This window comes from Tachysurus vachellii, chromosome 13, assembly GCF_030014155.1.
Source record: "Tachysurus vachellii isolate PV-2020 chromosome 13, HZAU_Pvac_v1, whole genome shotgun sequence".
Taxonomy (NCBI): domain Eukaryota; kingdom Metazoa; phylum Chordata; class Actinopteri; order Siluriformes; family Bagridae; genus Tachysurus; species Tachysurus vachellii.
This window is the reverse complement of record NC_083472.1, coordinates 11,191,270-11,212,186: the sequence shown is the minus strand read 5'-3', so window position 1 is coordinate 11,212,186 and position 20,917 is coordinate 11,191,270.

Genomic DNA, 20,917 nt, shown 5'->3' with positions numbered 1-20,917 from the left:
ACTCTGTTGGTTTGCATGCTCATTTATTTTTATTTATTTATTTATTTATTTATTTATTTATTTATTTATATTTTTTTGCTAGCTATAATAAAACCACGTAAATGTCTCTCTATTCACTTAAACGACGACTCAGAAATGAGTTCAGTTTCGCCAATGATCCACTGCATTGCTACATAGTTCACTTAAAAACAAAAAATTAGATTAGTTAAAAAAAAACTGTTTTATTCTGTAGGCAGAAAATTTAATTTAATAATGTTATATCTGTTAAAAATCTTTCTTGGTGAGAATAAAATATCGCCTGCCCGTACTCAAGATATTGTTCCTTGCGTTTCTTTTTTTCTGTGGCATTCAAATTATTAGAATTCAGTTGCAAAGGAAATGATGCTTGTTTAGTTTAGAAATTAATGATTTATTTTAATATATAACTCAGCCTGTACCTGGCTGGTGCAATCTCTAGCTTGAGTACAGAGACAAAGCCTTTCAGGCAGCTGGCCACAGAATAGAGCTCAGTTTGAAATAGCCTCCATCTGTACTGACTCTGTCTCCATGCCACCAGCAGCAGCACAGTGAAGGGTGAAGGACATCCCTCCTCCCATATCTGTCTGCCGCAAACACAGAGACCGGGTGATAAACATGTTCGCTATTGTCCTGATAGTGCTATACAATATCAGTGCAAACCCAGATAAACAGGCATTCCAAAAGCACCCTGCATCATAACCATTCACATTCAATGACTTGCGCTCTTATACAGCACACAATACGAAATGTTTAGCAGTACAATGTAGCACTCTCGACACTCCAGACACTGATGACCTCGCATTGTAATCAACAGTTTGTGATTGAGATTGCCAAGTTACAGCACCGTACTGAGCTAATTAACCATGCAGGGAGGTGTTAGTGTGACTGGTGTTATGGTGATAACTACACATTTACATGCAAAACAATACTCCTGACAATCAACATTGCATTTCCTTTTTTTCACATGCCACATTACACCTGACCAACAAACAATTGGAAGATTATGGATCAATTCAGAATGAATCTTTGTGAATAAGTAATGCAATTTTCTATTCTAAAAAAAGGGCCTTAGGAGACATATAAAACCTTTAAAGCTCTCACATTGACTTTTTAAGCACACTTTATTTTTAGAAAAGCTGTCAGATTTCAGAGTTGATGGGGATTTAAAGATTCCATGCTCCATCCCTTACTTATCATTATCTGAAACAATGTATTTTGAAAGGGTCTATAGGGATATTATTTTACACGAAGAAAGCTTGATGTGGTGAGCGACCATGGATTTTGCCAGCCCGATCACTTTGTAAGAAGCCTTTTGATTTTCCCTTTTCCCACCCTGCTCAGTTTCCCCTGATCATTATAAAATCCTCCCACTGAATGTCCTGTATGTCTCTGTTTCTAAGTTTCAAATCTGGAAAAGAGAAAGCAGAGCAAGTCGGACACATCTACAATGAATGTCAGAAGGAATCAGATAACTGCTGTCATTCCTTACGTCAATTAGGAAACGTATCCATACCGTATTCTTACAAATCCTGATGTCAAAAAATAGCCTTTATGAATAATGGTGATGCTAAGTGCTGCTGGTGGAAATGTTCTCTTGGTTGTTTGGGGGAAAAGGTATTGCATTAGTTATAATATTTAACAGTATAATTAGAAAGTCTACATGCTCTACAGATCGCATTTGATTTCTCTTTAAGAACCTCATTAAATCAGTCACTATGATGCATTAGTCATTAAGTGACAAAAATAATACAAAACTGTTTGTCATTGTCCCTGTTTGTCATTGTTTGTAAAGAATGGATGCAGCTAATAATAATAATAATAATAATAATAATAATAATAATAATAATAAGCAATCTCATTTTATTTGTATAGCACTTTTATCAATGGACATTGTCTCAAAGCAGATTTACAGAACATAGAACATATAGTACAAAATGTTTATTATACAAAGATTAATATTATACAAAAGTTCAAGAATAATATTAGACGTATTTAAATGCGTTTGTATTTATCCCCAATGAGCAAGCCTGTTTAACTAATGAATAATTACTTGCTAATAATAAGTAATCTGTGCTGAAGGTTTATTCTTACAGTAAGAGATTGTTTGTTCATTCATCCATTCACCCTTAGTAGCTGGGTGCACAATACAATTAGAGGGCAGATATAATATCTGTGAGCATTATTAAAAAATTCTAAAAGTATATAAGAAACAGTTCCAGGTACATACAGTATATGAATAATTTGAGCAGTACTGTGTAAAACCCCTTACTGTATGTCCACAGTGCCACCAGGCTCCACTACACCAAACACATCATTCTGAAGCTGTGGAGCCAGAGAACTGCCTAAAAACTATATAAATAGTTCACAAACACAACAGGCACAGAAGGTCGATCAGACCTGAGACTGCTCAGAATGATGGCACCAAACCATGCAAATAGCAGAACAGAGCACAGCAGACATTTTTTTCCAGCCAAAGTAAAATAGACACTGAATGTAATCAGGCACGGCATTCAGTCCGTGGTCAGCAGACACACGTTGAGAACGAAAGATCAAAGGATGGCCCGAGGAAGTCCATCGCACAAGCTCAAGCATGAATCTTTTTGCAAGCGCAGTAAGTGTCCTCTTTAGTTTACATTAAGAGTCTGAATATCACGATAAGTCAGAACTATATACAGTGTGATTATGTAAACAGCATGACTAGTTATTATGATTCAACATAAACTTAGCACGATTAAAATATATGACCCAAGTTTATGCTGGCCAGACTATTGCAATTAAAGGTTGATACTTACTGTAGTTAGCTCCATAAACTCGCAATTAGAGGTTTTTTGTGTACTTATATATAACACTATAATAACACTAATGTGAAGTGAATAACCCATTTACAATGTCTAACTTGAGCTTGATTAAACAAATTACAAGACCTTAATTAACCTCTAATATGTGCTCCTTAAATTAAAAAAAAGTGTGATTCAGAAGTGGGTCAGTATATAAGAGGCTCAGAGCCGGTGTTAAATTTTGCAGTACAGTCAAACTATTCTGAAGTGTGTAAAAACTCTTGCTGTAGTTTCCTACAAACTATGAATTAAGTTGGACTATTCTGTGCTGGACAGGAGGCTGGACCATGTTCCAACAGACTGGATTGATCACACTTATTCCGTTCCTCTTGGCTCTTAGTGATATCAGTTCCTAACACATTTAGCTCAATGACGGATGGTGAGAGACGACCAGCCTTTCTCGTCAGCCACCGTGCCTTATGCTCAGGATCAAAGGGCTAAAGCTTAGCCACCATCCATCAGATTGCTCATGTCCTCCTCATGGAACAGATCCATAGGCACTTGACTCATTGCATACTGCCATGGTACAATTGAGAGTAAATAATCAGGATGAAGAAAACAGAGAAAAGTAATATATGAAATCATTTCTTTGATTCTAGATCTACACTTTCCCTTAAGCACTATAATGTATCCATTATATATTAAGAAAACACTGTGTGGCATAGACACCAAAGTGTCCGATTTAATTTTTCATGATACAGACACTAACTATGCACTGTCCATGGCCTGCAAGACATTTTTAAAAATTCAGTATCTACTGCATTAGAGCTCAAAAATAGCTTGTGGGCAAAGAGAATTCTCTCTCCACACTCCTTCTCATATGTTCCGTATTTCTGAATAAGGGAGAATTTTGGGGGAGATTTATTATGGGAGTTTGCCACTGATTATAACAGCACTTTGACTGAGCAGAGGAAAGACAGCTGTGCGGGAGCTCGACAGTAGTGAAAGTGATGCTTATAGACAGTGATGGGTTTTGGGATGTGTGTGTGACTCATGGGTGAATCCATATATTGTAATCAGATGTTCATACACATAGGCACACTTTCTCTAGTGTCACTTTGCTGGCGCGAAGCTGCAGTCTCTATGTGATCTCACAGTCTCCTCACTGCTGTAGTAATTGTTCACTCAGCCAGCAGGTGTGCTTCCTGCTGGGGCCTGACTTAGCTAAGCAATCTCTCTCCATCTCTGTATCTGTCTCTTGTTCTCTCGTTCTCTCATTCTCTCTCTCTCTCTGTCTCTCTCTCTCTCTCTCTCTGTCTCTCTCTCTCTCTCTCACACACACACACACACACACACACACACAGGACTTTTTTTGCAGCAAACAACTTTGTGCATCACATGCTTGTTTTATACTTGTATGCCCTTCATACATTTAAAGTTAGTTAAGTCTTCAATGCTCGTGTACACACACACACACACACACTCTCACACACACACACGCACACACACACACACACACACACACACACAAAACTCTAATGTGCAGACATCTAAATTACAGGGCTGACTCTTCTGGACAGGTTGATGGGATTTCTGTCAGGTTTGTTTTAGCCTTTCTGCAACACAGCTCATGTGAAGCTCATTATGTGCAAGGCGAGAGGTGACAGTTTTCTCTCTCTTTCTCTCGCTCTCTCTCACTGTCTCACTCACTCACTCACTCATTCACTCACTTACTCACACCATATACACCACATGTATGATTAACACACTGTGACAGTGCTGGTTTCTCTTCCAGCACCTCCCACAGACCTTCTCTCATTACAAATGGCATACCATCAGGATGTTAATTGGCTAATTTGGGTGGAACATACTGTTTCAGCAGACACGCATGCACATCACTTGTCATGCACAGCAATTCTACCCAAGCACAGTTTCACGCTGCTCTGGTGTCCATTTGGCACAGCTATAAAATCCAGTAATTTATGACTTTTTCTCCCCGCCGCATTAGACTAGCACAGCGGCTGCCTGTTCCAATCAATACTTTTCATAGAGAGAAAGTTGTAATATTAACTCTGTTTCCCTACTCTGGGCCTTGCCTCAGTTGGTGGGAAAGGAATTCAATAGTCAGTGCTGCCTATAGAGAGCTTCTTTTTGACATGCACAGCCCTACTGTGATCAGTCTTGAAGGAAACAACATGGGCAAATTTTACCAATCAACATGAATGTAAGAGACATAAACACATCCAAACTCTCAGTAAGAGAGATACTGTACAGAGATAGAATTTGTGTATGTGTGTGTTTTTCTGTGTGTGTTACAGCCACTTCCTGGCCAATATGTATGGCTGCTACCTTGGCCAGGTCTCTCTTGTAAAAGAGATTTTTGATCTCAATGAGACTTCCTGGTAAAATAAAGATAAATAAATAAATTAAAAATATCTCTCTTCTGATATAAAATTAGACGATAATATTACAGATCTTTTCGACAATAAATAACCCTGCATTCCAAGCAAACAGTGATTACATGTTTGGGGGGGGAAAAGCCACAAATTCCATATAATTAAAACAAAAAACCCTGCCACTGGCTTGACACTCTGTCACACTCACCAAATGCTTAAGTTTTATAATTTGAAGTGTTAATTAATATCAACGGGGTGTCAGTCAGTGAGGAAGAGCAATTACTTACTCTGAGATGTAATCATTTCAGTCTGAGCTGCACAACATCTATGACCCCCTAGTCTTCATAAATATCAAACAAAAAGATCCTGTCAAAGAGATATCTGACTAAATAATGAAGCATTAAAAGCACTGATTTCTTACAATGTATATAGTTATACAGACTTTTATAGGACTACTCATCTATGTGAACATATAGAGACTTCTCAATATAAACATGTAATACTTAGTGAGAGCAATCCGGTCTTTGATTAGTTCTTGCAATCACATCCAAGAACTACAGACTGATCATTTCTTGCCTGTTTGTACTGCCTCATTTTCAATTACATTGCCGTGATATGATTCAATGGTTCTCCAGAGAAATTCCAATCAGAGAGAAGGAGAAGCCAGAATGTTCTCACTGTCTAATCAATACTCTACTTAATGGGTCCATTCAAGGACTGCTTCAAATAAAAGACAAAGGTGAAATAAGACCCTGAGACACTTTGCAGAGCGTGTCTATTTCACAAAAATACCTTTTGCTCAAGCTTGATCACTTTTGATTAAATAATACGTTTAGTTAACTGAAACTCATTTACTAAAGGGTTCAAGAAAACTGTTATTCTGCCTAGGAAACAGTTTTGCTGCTGCTGCTGCTGCTGCTGCTGCTGATGATGATGATGATGATGATGATGATAAAACTGCTTTTTCTTTGCCTAGAATAAGTTCATAAATTTAGTTTATTTATTCTGTTTATTTTATTTTAGTGGCCATGTTTTCATTTCATTGCGAGTAGTGTATTGTATATATATATACACAAAATATAGAGATGTGGTAGCTCAGAGGTTAAGGCATTGGACTATTGATCAGAAGGTTGTGAGATCCAATCTCAGGTCCACCAATCTGCCACTGCTGGGCCCCCGAGAAAGGCTGTTAACCTTCAATTGCTCAGTTGTATAAAAAGAGATTTAAAATGTAAGTTGCTCTGGATAAGGGCATCTGCCAAATGCCAGAAATGTATATGACAACTAAAAAATGTTTATCCTTATAACTGTTTGTTTTGTTAATATCAGATTTTATCTACTTTGTCTAGCCACAGGTTTGTGGACATCTGGCCATAATTGTTGGCTGAGAGATTTGCTTTCACTGTAATTAAGGATCCTAGCTTAATGTACACAAAATAAATTCACTAAAGAGATGGTTTGCCAAGGTTGGAGCGGAAGAACTTCAGTGGCCTGCACACACCTCTGACCTCAACCCCACTGAACGCCTTTTGGGACAAACTGGAGTGCAGACTGCATCCCAAGCCTTGTCGCCCAACGTCAGTGCCTGACCTCACGAATGAGCAAATCCCCATAGCCATGCTCCAAAATCTAGCAGTAATCCTTCCCTGCAGAGTAATTATAACAGGAAAGAGGGACTGAGTCTGAACTGGAAAGTTCAACAAGCAGATTTAGGTGTGAGGGTCAGATGTCTACATACTTTCAGCTATTTATGCAGAGCTCTGGAATATGATGTATTATATGATAGTAAAGTTGAACTCTTGAATCAAAAGCTCAATTAAAATCCTATAACAGCTCCATATTCCAGCTGTATCATAAATGATAGCTGTGTGTTAATGTGCAAGTTCTAACAGGTTTTTGTTTTTCACAGACACATCTGTGGCAGATGTGCCACATAATCAAAGCCTACTAATAAATGGATAAATAATAAATACTGAAAAAAACATCTTTTTGTTTAACTAAGAATAATATGCAGTTGTTGATGTGGTGAAGTGTTCTGTTCTACATAAACAATCTACTTCAGATGGATTAAACATGTCAATCTTGGATTCATCTGAGATTGGGCCATGTGCCTTAATTCATAGTATAATACATTTTTGGTACTATTTGTTGCGGAGTAGCATTCCAAATGGTCTCAGATCAATGACTGCGAATACAGCAAATGAACCCCTGGCTTTAGGCATTTAGCTGTCCATTTATCTGCAGTTTTCTGTCAATTTACAAATAAAAAAAACCAAGTTTAAAAATACTCTAATGGCTGTTAGTGAGGTCATGTTGTGAGTGCACAACACAAGAAGCAATATTAGCAACAGGACATGGAGGAAAATAGGGACTTGCATGTGTGTTAATGTAATTGTAAGTGAATGTAGGTATTTTTTCTACCTTTTGAGTCTAACAACTTTTTGGATTATTTGTGCCAAAAAAAATCCCTTTCTTTTCAAATGGAATTTTCCATTTGAACCATTTTCAATGACATTATACACCATTCTGTGTTAACCACTGGGCTCTGTGTACTGAACAAGTTTGGGAGGTCTTTAATGCTGAAATGTCCAAAAAGGGCACTGAGTCCACATATTGTAAACACCAACAGCAGGCCATATACAGATAGTTCCCTTCTGGGTCCACTTTAACATGACTATATACAGTTTTATTTAAGAAGAACTTTATATGCAAACACTTTAAATCTGACATTTACAGGAAGCCGTATTCATGTTATTTGTTTCTGTAAACGAAATTATTTATTTAAAAGCAAGGCTAAATTAAATCAGTTCAGATGCATGAATCCCAGGAAATTGGTCAAGCTGTTAATTTTCAGCCATTGCTTTAGTTTATTGCTTTAGTTTTAACAATTCATGAAATTCCCTGCACTTTTATAGTGTTAATCTTAGATCATAAATATCATATGTGCTTATTTGTAATTTCTCTAAATATATTGTTTACTAACTATAAACATGCAAAATTCTGCAAACAAAAAAGGTTAATTTGATTTGAAAAATGTTAAACTTTTGTTGTCTGATCTTGGTCTGATGTTTATTACTGATAATTATGCAAAGGCAGAACGGCTCAGAAAGACCATAAAAACACAAGCTGAACAGTAGAATAAAAACGCAAGAATAAAGAACAATATTCCAATATTTAATTGGAAATACTTCCCCCAAAGCTGATGAAAATTTCACTGTAGGAATCCTTCGAATGATTTATAGTGTAGGTGAAGTTATGAATCTTTAGAGAGGCAAAACAAAGAGCCATAGAGCAGAGAGGGTGAGAAATGTGTAAAATAGCATGACAGACCCCCTGACTTATCCATCAAAGGCCAGCAGGCGAGTCCAGAGTTTTAATATTTTTCAACAATGATTTATTTACTCACCGTATGGCAATGCTCACAGGATGAAAAGCATCCACTCCACAAACAAATGATGTTCTCCTAGCTGTGACAGAAATGGACTGTCAATCAGATAGAGGGCAAGCAGAGAGGCCTGGTTGCAGCCACATACACAGGGTGTACAAACTCAACCATAAATCAGTATCTGCAAATGGTTTGACGTTTTGTCTGTAAGAACAGTAGCGCTATCCACAAAGCAGCTTTTTAAAGTGAAATAATGGTCTGTGTTCCTGCATGTAAGTGCAACAAATCAATGGGTATTGACTGCTGAGAGGATCCAAATAAGCACAATAGATGAGACAAGGACATGATGTGACTCAGGGCCATTTCCGTTCCTTTCTGTGCGCCGTATATGATCATCAAAACATTTTTCTGCCTTATTGTTTCGAATTTTGGGGCCAAACAAAAGGCGATCAAAGTGAGAGGCTGCTTCAACCAGCTGTCCCCCCTGAAAAAAGAGATTAAATAAATCCATGCAATTTAGTTCGATTTGAGTGGTATCAGCATCAGCATGAAGCCTCATTCATCATCCAACATTTAATCATTCAGAAGCTAAACAAACACAGGCAAAACAGCCAAGCACATTGTCGGCACGGAAAACAAAGCAAAATGCAATAGCAGAGTCAAGACATCAAGACACCCTCGACAAGCCACACTGTGATGAATTCAAACAAATTATGGTATAGATGCAAAGCTGTTGTAAAACCAGAGGGAGGAAAACAAGAGTAAGGAAAACAAGACGAAGGATCTATAAAATGTTTGTCGTCGTAGGGGCTTTGGCTGGAGGATAATGAGAAAAGAACCAGCAGGGAAACAAACAGAGGAGTGATAAGTTGAGTTGTGAAAGGGCTTAATGTCTCTAATGGCTGTCTGAGAGGCCCTCTGTACTCCATTTGGCTCTGTAGTTACTTAAGAAAGGGATTTAGGGAAATAGTGTCCTATGAATGTTAATGGCAGAATAATTACAAACGCCCCATTTCAGCTACTTAAACAATGGAAGTATTGAACATTCAACCCTTATTAAGATGCAAATAAACTCATCTAAAAATCCCACAAGAGACAGAGCATGAGAAAGAGAGAATGGAGTGGTTTAAGTAAAAAAATTAGTAAGATAAGGGGAAAAAAAAAAGAAAAACAAAAAAGACCGAGAGATGGATGAAGCAAGAGAACAGAGTGAAAACCTTCCAGAGATCGATGATTCATCTCATCTTTCTGAGTTACAAGCTGGGGATGTGAGTGGGATGAATGCAGCAGGTCATCCTAGTGTTCAAAAACAAGAAGAAGTCCTTAGCGAGAACTCTGTGCTACTAAATACAAGGGCTTAATTGAAATTCAACAATAATTAATACCCAGGGAGAGCTTCAGTGAAGAATGTTGCCCCTTTTATTCAACCCATTTCACCAATAGTCATTAAAACAATGCATTCCCACTGACGTGATTGTATTACTGTATGTGAGTGTGTCTGCGTTTGTGTGTTAGATGTTGCTTGGAGAAAATATTATCATGGCTTGATTATTATCTTCTTGTTAAGGCGGCGTATATGTCAAGGGAATAGGAGCAGGTTATATGCTTAGTTCTATAGTTCTACAGGCAAGAAAAAAAATCAATCCAATCCAAATCCATGTGGTAATCTGGCATCAACCAATCCATTTAGCAACCATAAGCGCTAAAGCAAGCTATCGTTTATAACCAAATTGCCATGGCCTTAGACTGTATTTATTCATTCATTCATTTATTTCATTGCTGATTTACATGGAGAAACATAAGAAATAAGAGAAATAAAGCCATTGCTGGGCATTCTATAGAAAAATACACACACACAGACACACACACACACACACACACACACACACCTAAGGGCACCTTAGTATGGCAAATCCATGTCTTGTATATTTGTAGCAGTTATGAGAAAAGCTTAAAATTTAGAAGAAACCAGCAGAGACACAGAAAGAACACATAAAACCCCACACAGATAGTAAAGTAAGGAGAGGACTGACCCTGGAGCTGTGATGTGGCAACACTTCTCACTGCACTACCGTGCTGCCCAGGACATTTTTTAAGCCTGCTATTACTTTAAATATATCTTAACATGTGTTGAGGTTAGAACCCTTATATATATTTTCTGTTTTTATTTTGTTAATTTTTTTTTTTTAGGTTCCAGGTCGTCAGTCATGTCTACAGTATGTCACTCAAATAAAAATCAGTCCTCATTGTGTGTTTCTCCTGACGTAAGATCCTGCGAATTAGGTAGAATATGTTATTTTTGTCTCATATCATTTTGGACCTTTACAAAATCGACAGTCATAATTGTTTTTTATGTTTTGTTAATAGCACTAATACAATACTTAATACAGCTTCAGGTAGTGTTTGACTACTGCTTCAAGATATTGTTTAATTTGTCTCACACATAGTTACAATAAACACCAGATACAACTTTTGCAGTACATGTTTCCTGGACTGTCCATATAAATAAATTATGTTTAACAACTAACTAAAAATTAATAAGAAATAATAAGAAAGAAAATGAGATAGAAAATGAAGTAGAAACTTACTTTGTGTTGATGGTTTATAGTTTTAGCGTTAGTCAGGGAGATCTTTAGTTAGCTGGCAAAGTTTTGCAGTATTATTGCAGATATTGGTTGTCAAATAAACATTGTCTTGTCTTTGAATTTGAATCCAGCCCGGACTTTGGCCACGTGCTTTTGTTTATGTTCTGTGTTCAGGTGTCTGCCCTACCCTTGTCTCTTCCACACCTGTTCCTTATGTGTCTAATTTTTATTAGTATTTAGTCGATCACCTGTCCGCACACTGTTTGTGTTGTGACCCATCCTTTGACTGGGTTATGACACATAAATAGTTTAAAAGTTCTGGTTCCTCTCAAGGTTCCTTTCAAGGTTTCTTCCTTGCTACTGCTGCCTGACTCACCTCAAACTTGCTCATTGGGGATAAATACAAACACATTTAAATATAACTAATATTGATCATGAATTTTGTATTCTATCAGTGTTTACATTATTATTTATAATAACCTTCTGTTCTATGTTTATGTTCTGTAAAGCTGTTTTGAGACAATGTCAACTGTAAAAAGTGCTATACAAATAAACTTGAATTGAATTGAAAAGGTGCTCATGATTTGCTCAGTTGATCTTCACGTTTATTTGAGCACTGCACTCTGTTGAGCATATAGGCTGCAGTAGTACTGATACTCTAGACCTGTTAAGATGTGATACAGACTGATTAATTTAAATCTGGTCTCTAGGGTTAAAAACATCACTGACGATAAAGCTTATACCATAGATCCATCACAGAAGGTGTTTTGTCATAATCTGCTTGATCTCACAAGTTTAATACATTGATTGTGCAGTTAAAACAGTTAAAACTAAAACATGCCTTTTTTATGTGACTTACAAAGGCGACTTTAGTGGATGTGGCAATTAGCCTGGCTAATTAAAGTGGCACTTTTCTCTCAGTGTCAGCATATTATGTATTTGTCAATAAAAACCATAGGTGATAGATGGTAGCGGAAATGCAAGTCTTGTGTATAAACAATTTGAGAATTTATATTCAGTAAACATTATGGAGAGCTGTTCATCATTCACTGGTGCTTATTGAATATACAGTTATTGTAGCTGATGTCTGATCTTATTTCTAATTTGTTATGCTTATAACCAGTGCATGGTTATTTGTCAGACTTTCAGATGATCAGAAATACATTCTAATCACCTTGTAAAAACAGTGCTCCATATCCCACCACACCATGAAGTAGGACCAGACACATTAACACGGTTATGTGTTACGCAACTATAAAAATAAAACCACTATTTACTATTTATTACAATTTTTCTTAACTTTTTAAATCTATTATGGGAAAGCATTCTTAACCTTTTTTCCTCACATTACAGAGACCCTAAACAATGTATTCTGACTCATATTATTTAATCCTATTATCGTGTCTTTGGACTACAACCTACACCTCTTGATAAATGATGACTTGTTTGTAAACTGGGCTGTTTGTGACTTTAGGATGTTCCTGTAGAATATAATAAACCCAAATCTGTTTTTTTTTTTTTTACTAAATCTATCACAGTGAATCATTCTCATGACACTAAATTAGATCTTTCAGAAACATAGTAAACACACTTCATTCACATTATCGTTGGTTAGAGCAGCTCTTGCTGGCTGCTGGAGGGTCAGCCTGCACAGAACAAACACCGTTCATACGCATAATGAAAATGGCTTGCAGTCATTCGCAGAGCTGTAAACACACTCTCTCATCCACACCGCATTACATACCCACAGGATTCCTTTAAATAGTAACTTACCTATAAACCCTCAAAGGCAGTAGTTCTAGTAAATAAAGGTTTACTGTCAGATTTTTATGGCAGCTTTATCTTACAAGGACTTGATAAGGCAGCTGTTGTCGCAGTGTGGGTGGGAGAGCTTCAGTCTTTTTTGTACCCAAGAATTATAGTGTGGGCCAACACAATCTTAATTTACACCTGAAACTTCATACACCATCTCAGTCACATATTTGCAATTTGTTTACTCACATTGCTTGTAAATTATGAGTACAGTGGTGCCAGATAGAAAATGCTGCCATAATGCAGTAGAGTAACAGTTCCTACTGAAGATTTTAGATAGAAGAATAAACTGATGTGAAGTAAATGGTTATGTATGAAATTATTTATTTGTTGGTTTTTTTTTTCGAAAATTGATTTAAATATAGCTAAAAATTTTGTTTAAAATGAATAACAAAAGGTCATGGCTGGGACGAACAGTGAAGATCAGGTGATAAGTGATAAGTGCTTGTTTTTTTGGGACTAAAGGTGAACAGTGATTGGTCTTTAGGAACAGTGTTGATCAGTGATTGTTCTTTAGGAACAATGGTGATCAGTGATTGTTCTTTAGGAACAATGGTGATCAGTGATTAGTCTTTAGGAACAATGGTGATCATTAAATGGTTTATCAGAACAATGTTGAACAGTGATTGTTCTTTAGGAACAATGGTGATCAGTGATTAGTCTTTAGGAACAATGGTGATCAGTGATTGTTCTTTAGGAACAATGGTGATCAGTGATTAGTCTTTAGGAACAATGGTGATCAGTGATTGTTCTTTAGGAACAATGTTGATCAGTGATTAGTCTTTAGGAACAATGGTGATCAGTGATTAGTCTTTAGGAACAATGGTGATCAGTGATTAGTCTTTAGGAACAATGGTGATCATTAAATGGTTTATCAGAACAATGTTGATCAGTGATTGTTCTTTAGGAACAATGGTGATCAGTGATTGTTCTTTAGGAACAATGGTGATCAGTGATTGTTCTTTAGGAACAGTGGTGATCAGTGATTAGTCTTTAGGAACAATGGTGATCATTAAATGGTTTATCAGAACAATGTTGATCAGTAATTGGTCTTTAGGAACAAAGGTGATCATTAAATGCTTAGTTAATGGAACAATGGTGATCAATGATTGATTTTGGGACCAAAGGTAATCGGTGATTGGTTTATGGGAACAGTTGTGATCAGTGATTGGAAACATGCAGAACACCACATAGACAGTAACATGAAACACCATTCTTGATTTATATTAATTAATTACTTCACTTATGTTACAATTCATTTATTTAACCAATAGCAGGTTTACAATCACCTAAATATCAACTAAGTATCAGAGATCATGTTTTTCATTTAATTATTTTTTTGCCTATTTATTTAATTATTGCATATTTTATAAGCTGTTAATTTTTTTTTTTCTTAACCTATTTGTTATAACTACTTCATGGTTTACCTTATCAAATGTACATAAGCCTACTTAATCTAATGATTCAGTAACACTTTGCTTACATTGTTTATTTATAAGATTATGAATAATATCCAGCTTTTTGGAAATTCATATTTTTATCACTTATTTATGTGCAGCAGGCAACCCTGACAATTCCTTTTAGATGAAATAGGGTGATATGTTGAATTTTGATCAATTTTATGTTAATAAAATCATACAACGAGTTACTATTATGAACCATTAAGAATCGTTGAATTTGAACTTGAAATAATTATTTATTTATACGAAAAATTTGAAATTAAAAACTGTCCTATGATATGTGTTCGATAAAGACACACAAAATGATTTGCCTGCCTACAGGTCCGATGCTAAAACTTCACAGGCTGTCTGAACACCAAAGCATTTGGAAATCTCTACAAGCGGCTCTATCTGTTCTGACATAAAAACAAAGCAGATTCCAACGTAATAACATTCAGTTCTTGTTTGTGTGGCATTTACCTTATTCCTGTCCTACACAAGCTGTGTAAATAAACAATAACCACAGGGGAGGAGAGTCAGCAGTGTATGATATGAAACAAAAGCCTAGTGAAACAGTGTGGAGGAACTGCTGTGGAAGTGTGTGTGTGTGCGTATGTGGTGTGTGTGCTCCCTCAGTGGTCCGAGATATTCCCACCTGGTGTCATTACCACTCTTATCTCCTTGCCAGCCCCAACCAAAGTCAGGAACAGAGCCCACCTGTGCCCGTCTGATAAAATAAACATCATGCAGAGCTGCAGTCATTGTCTATTCCTCTTTTGAACCTGAGCTCACTTCCATCTCTTCCTCTCCTATGTCTTTTCCCTCTGTCCCTCTAATACTCCAATTTTCCATCCTTTTCCCTCTATAAATTCTGACAGCAGACTAATAATCAGAATGAATTACAGTTCAAACCAAGCTGCCTGACCCTTCCCCGCGCTGACCACACATCAGACTGAACGGCCACTGGGAATTCCCAAAGGCATTATTAGAATAATCAATCATGGTTTGTGTCATTTTGACATACACCACAATACAGTGCACAGCTGTGGACAGATGTGCTGACTACGTGGGTTAAGCAGACAGGCCCCCATCTCCTCACCACTACCTCAGCATGCAGTAGCTCAATTGAAGTACATCATATACTGCTTGAAACCTTATTTTGACAATTCATCAGTTGAAAGTGCTTGAAAAAATGCCTATTATAATATCTACAAAATTTTTATTCTGGTTTAAGCTGTTAAAAAGGTACCAGTCTGTAATTTAACACACAGTATTGTAAACAAACGTTTCGAGTCTGAGTAATTACAGTACAGCCGGATCAAACATGGCAGAAGACAAGGCTTTAACTTCGTGTGAAGAGCACTGCTCTGGGAGAGAAAGATAGAGCGCTCTTTGAAGGTGGATAAAATTAAAGGTTGAAAGCTACTTTCTAAAATTATACTGCTCTTTCATTTCAGGCTCATGTTTAATTCCAGTGTTCCAAAAATGTCTTTTTTCCCAGCAGCACCTGAAGATAAATGGAGTTTCACAAGGTGGCCCAGGGTTTTTTTTTTTTTTTTTTTTTTTTTTTTTTTAATAATGCTAGAACAATCTTTCTTTAAATGCCTATTCCTGACTAGCCTTTCCCAGTCTATTTACAATTCCAGTGAAATTACGCGCAAGTCATATTATACAGAAAGCAAAAGTACACAAATATAAACTGACATCTCTGGTATGTGAGAAAAAAATAAGAAATTGTTTTAAATTCTGCCTGGTTAGATTGGCTTTTGATTATAGGGAATTCAGCATCATTTGTTCTTTGATCAAATCAGATCCACACCATAAGGTGACCTGACAAAAGCACAGAGACTTATGAAGAACGTCTACTGTGACTTTATACCAAGGACACAGCATGTAATTAATACTGGCCCATAACCTGAATGGCACCCAGGTATTGTACTGAAGCGGGGAAAAAACAGACACACCCCTCACTTGTGCCTCACCACAAATGGACACATCAATCCTCATTTCACAAGTCACTTCACCCCTCGCAGTCTGGAAATCTGGGCAATTTCACTGAAAGAAAAACACCTTGCTGTAGGTGCACTCACTGTGCAGCATGGGTAATGGCCTCTTTGTCCTTGCAGATCTCATGAAACGTGTAAAAATGTGCATCCAAATAGTGCTGCAAAACAGGGTGTGCCAAGCAGGCCTTCAAAATGCGGGGTTTAAAGAAAAGTAGAAAATAAGTGAGGCAATTTGAATTTTGTTAGAGAACACACTATGAAGAAAACATTGACTTTCACTGAAATTCTGACATACTAGTTTGGAAAAAAGGCAAAGGTAGTCAATGAGTGTGACATGGCACTAAAGGACACTTTGGCTAAAATAGAATGCACATACAGTACATACATACATACATACATACATACATACATACATACATACATACATACATACATACATACATATACACATACAAAGTCATGAGATGAAACCTGAGTAAAGATTTGTATGGATATATGCAAGTAATTTGAGTTTTAGTATTAATAATTAAATGATGTGTCTATTACGGACATATTAATATATCTGCGAAATAAAAACTATTTTTCTAACATTATAACGGTAAAATGTAAGTTGAACCAACTTTTGTCTGTTTAAACAAATGAAAGAACAAAAAAGTACTGCTACTCTATTCCCAATGTTCCTCAGTAAAGGTAGTGAAAAAGGAAAGAAAAAGGAGAATTAAAGTGAACAAATAAATTATTGAATATGTAAGGGATAAAAAACTACTTAAATACTGTAATTACTTTGCTCATTTTTCAGAAGTTTACAAATATCACAAAAAGCCATACATTAATGTACTATAATAAAAGGGATGAATTTTTGACCAATTATGTTAACAAATAATAAGCAAGCTTTGATGACATAAACACCACCCTGATTACCATCCCAACAGTTTATAAAGCACAGTAATTTTATCTGACTAGCTTACATAGCCAAATGCTGTTGGGGTTTCAGTAGCTTGCTAGGATTGTTAGCTTATTCATGTTGATTTATACATGCTTCTAGCTACACTGTTATCTATTTAGCAAAGGCACAATTTGTACATTTTTCTCAGCATTACATATAGATCATAGAAACACTTGAATACACAGTATTTAATGCAACATAGAACTGAAATCTTAAGTATAAAATGTATAAAACATAAAGTTCTGGCTAGCTTGTTTAGACTTTTAGCTAACTAATGGCTTGCCTGTATATGTTTTCGCATGTTGAGATGTGAATTGTAATCTCCAGGGGTTTTTATGCCCACAGGTTTTGACTCACATAATTTGCAGCTCATTATCACATGGTTTCTATTGAAGCATTTAAACCTGAAGATAGCAGGATATCAGGTACTTTGGGTTAAAGATCATCTGTCTTCACTGTTTCAGACATTGCTGCTGCTGACTAAAGGTTTTGGCACCAAAATGTGGTGACAGTGAGATGCTTTATTTTAATTGGGTCTCAATATTGAATTATTTCAAATTCTGCACATGTTGTTTTCAGTATTTTAACTGGCTTAGTGTCATTTGAATTTTTTTTTATATATATAAAATTTCTATGACTTTAATTGTACACAAAATGTAGCATTATAATGAACAATTTACACAAATACTACTATATACATGTAATTCCCAGTCTCGGAAATAATTCTCGGAATAATACACTGTGTGAAAGCAGTTGGCACATTTGTATCGGCAGGTACAAGAGGAATAAAATGGTAGTTAAGTACCTAATACATTTGTCTGATTAATAGGTTTCACGACATATGGACACCTCACATGAACAGATGTGACGAGAGAATTTCTCTCTCTTTTTTTATTCCCAGTGCAAATCCCAAATATTTTAATTGATTCAAGACAATAGTTGTCTGTTAATGAATGAATACAAAACATTAAGAGAGCCTCTAGAAATGAGATAAAATCTAGATAAAACAGTGAAAAATCAATTTTGCTCGCTGTTTAAAATGAATTTCCAAATGCTCCATATATCATTTCTGAATTAATTTCTGTTTTGATAGTGCTTGATTAAGTATTATTTGCTAAAAAATATTTTGCACTCATGAAACAATAAACACTGTTGATGACACTTCTACAGGAAATTGCATTTTATCTAGGCATACTGTATACTGCAAGCCTGCACATTGCTGAGGACATGAAGCTAACCTAAATGTGCCTTTTCAGTGAACGGCCATCCATTAATAAACATAAACACTTTATTACTCAGGTATTATATAAGCATATACAGTATGTGAATTCCATGAATAATATCATCGTACAACTGCCTGGAGATATAAATTAACTAAAAAAAGGAAATCATTTCAAATAATTCTAAGCATTACATGTGTATATGTTGAGTAGAAGTATATTTAGCACTAGATTCATTTATATTTGCTTAGAGAGAAGAAAATAAACTGGGGATAGATACTTAAGGGAAGTAAAAGTATACATATATCAATGGATTGAGGTTGAAGTGTGCTTCAACTATATGAAAAAGCTTTTTTAACACTGCATGTCATTTTATCATTCATTCAAGTGTTATGGTGTTAATTAAAGTATATAAGAAGGTATTATGCACCAATACCATTGCATATGCTAAAGCACATGCTATTTTTGATTTATTATTATATGAATGTGTGTTATGAATAGTGCTAGCAACTACGATAATAAATACATAAATATATTTCTGTGCATGAATTGTCTTGCACAAAGTGGAAAGAAAAAAATTGTATTTGGTTTCTAGTAAATTTCTATAGTAGAATTGCTTTTAGCCTTTTAAGCTTAATTGGCCGCATTCAGGAGGTCATCCATTCATTTGGCTTTTTTGTTTGAATAAACCTTATGCTTGCATATTTAAATACAGAAGCAGATCTATTCATGGCAAGGCAGGCTGTGGCAGGAAATGGCTGAGAGCTTTGGGCTGTGTTTATCAGGCCACGACAGATTTGACGAGCTGACAGGCCTTTCTCCTGCTGTGACAGACACCAGTCTACTGGGAGAGCAGCTCAAGCCTGTGTGCTCAGACGGCCTCACAATAACTCTGACACGGCTAACCATCACTCTGACAGCCGGGTGAATCAGCCCCTCCAAACACATCACCTCACAACCAGTTAACCACTATTACCCACAAACCCCTGCAGACAGTGCCACGATTGCAAGGTTTTGTAGAACCAACCAAACTCCATCTATATGATGACTTATTCACTTTCATTGACTGTTTCAGGGAAAACCTACAAGGGTAATGAAATGAGCACAAAGGCAAAGTAATCGTCAGTAACAAATCCTTTTTGTTTAGCCTATTTGTTCTGACATTTTCATCAGGGTGGCTGATGTGTATCTTGCTGATCAGCCAGCGTTTGTGGAGTGGAAACATTCAGTAGGGAGAGATGGCTATAGGTGACCTTGATGGACTGTGTTATTAGCAACATTCAGGTAGGAGAGAGGGCGACAGCTGCAGGACATTGTAGGTAAGAGCTGACATTTAATAAATCCCCATCAATCACTTACACTAAAAAAATAACATCTGAATCTTCTTATTTCCAAAGACACCCGTTCAGAATGGTGCTTTTAAGAAGGGATGTGATATGTCACCTCTGATCTTCATTCTGTATTGTTTTGCTCTTAACCTTCCATCATAAAGAGAGCCATAACCAAGCCATACATTCTCCTATTAATGATATAACCAAGGGATATTATTCTGGAACTTTAAAACTTTTAAAAATCAACGAATGCTATAATTTTGTTTCCATGTAACAAAATGTCTCAGAAATTTCACAAAATGTGGTCTGTTTATGTGCCAAAAAGTTTTGTATTTGCTTTGATCTGCCTGAAGGTCAAACCTTTATGGCTCGTAAAATTATGCAATTCTCAAACATAATATTATATAATTTATTTTGCAAAAATATGAATGTAATAAAATCCATAATTAAACAAAGAAAAAATACATTATGTGCACTCTTAGGAGAAAAATATTTATGGATATTTATGAGCCCATGGTTTTTGAAAATAATCCTAATAGCAATCCCTTTGAAAGGCAAAAGAAACCTTTAAGCATTCTGCCAGAGGAATGCTTAAAGATGCCTGTTTTAAGCATGTGTTATTTTCCAGGACTTCTATGTCTTTATGTCTTTTCTCCAGTGTGCCACTGTCTCTTCAGGTCAGTGTATCCAAGATTATAGGATAATCTGGTCTGTGATATATTGTATAATAAAAAAAAAACATTTAAATAAGAAATTATTTGACGTTAAATTCATAACATTGTACTTCTGTAATGTCTTAATTTGGCTTTTAAAAAAGTGTGTCGCCTGTATTGGGTCATTTCCTCAGGTCCCACAAAGGATTGACAGGTGAGCAAAGGGAAAGCAACTCAAACTGCTAGACTTTGTTTCATGTGGTAAGACGTGCTCATTAAAAACAGCAAGCCTGAGCCTCTTAAATTAGATACCTACTGAAGTACTACTGCTTGGATAAAGAAATTGGTC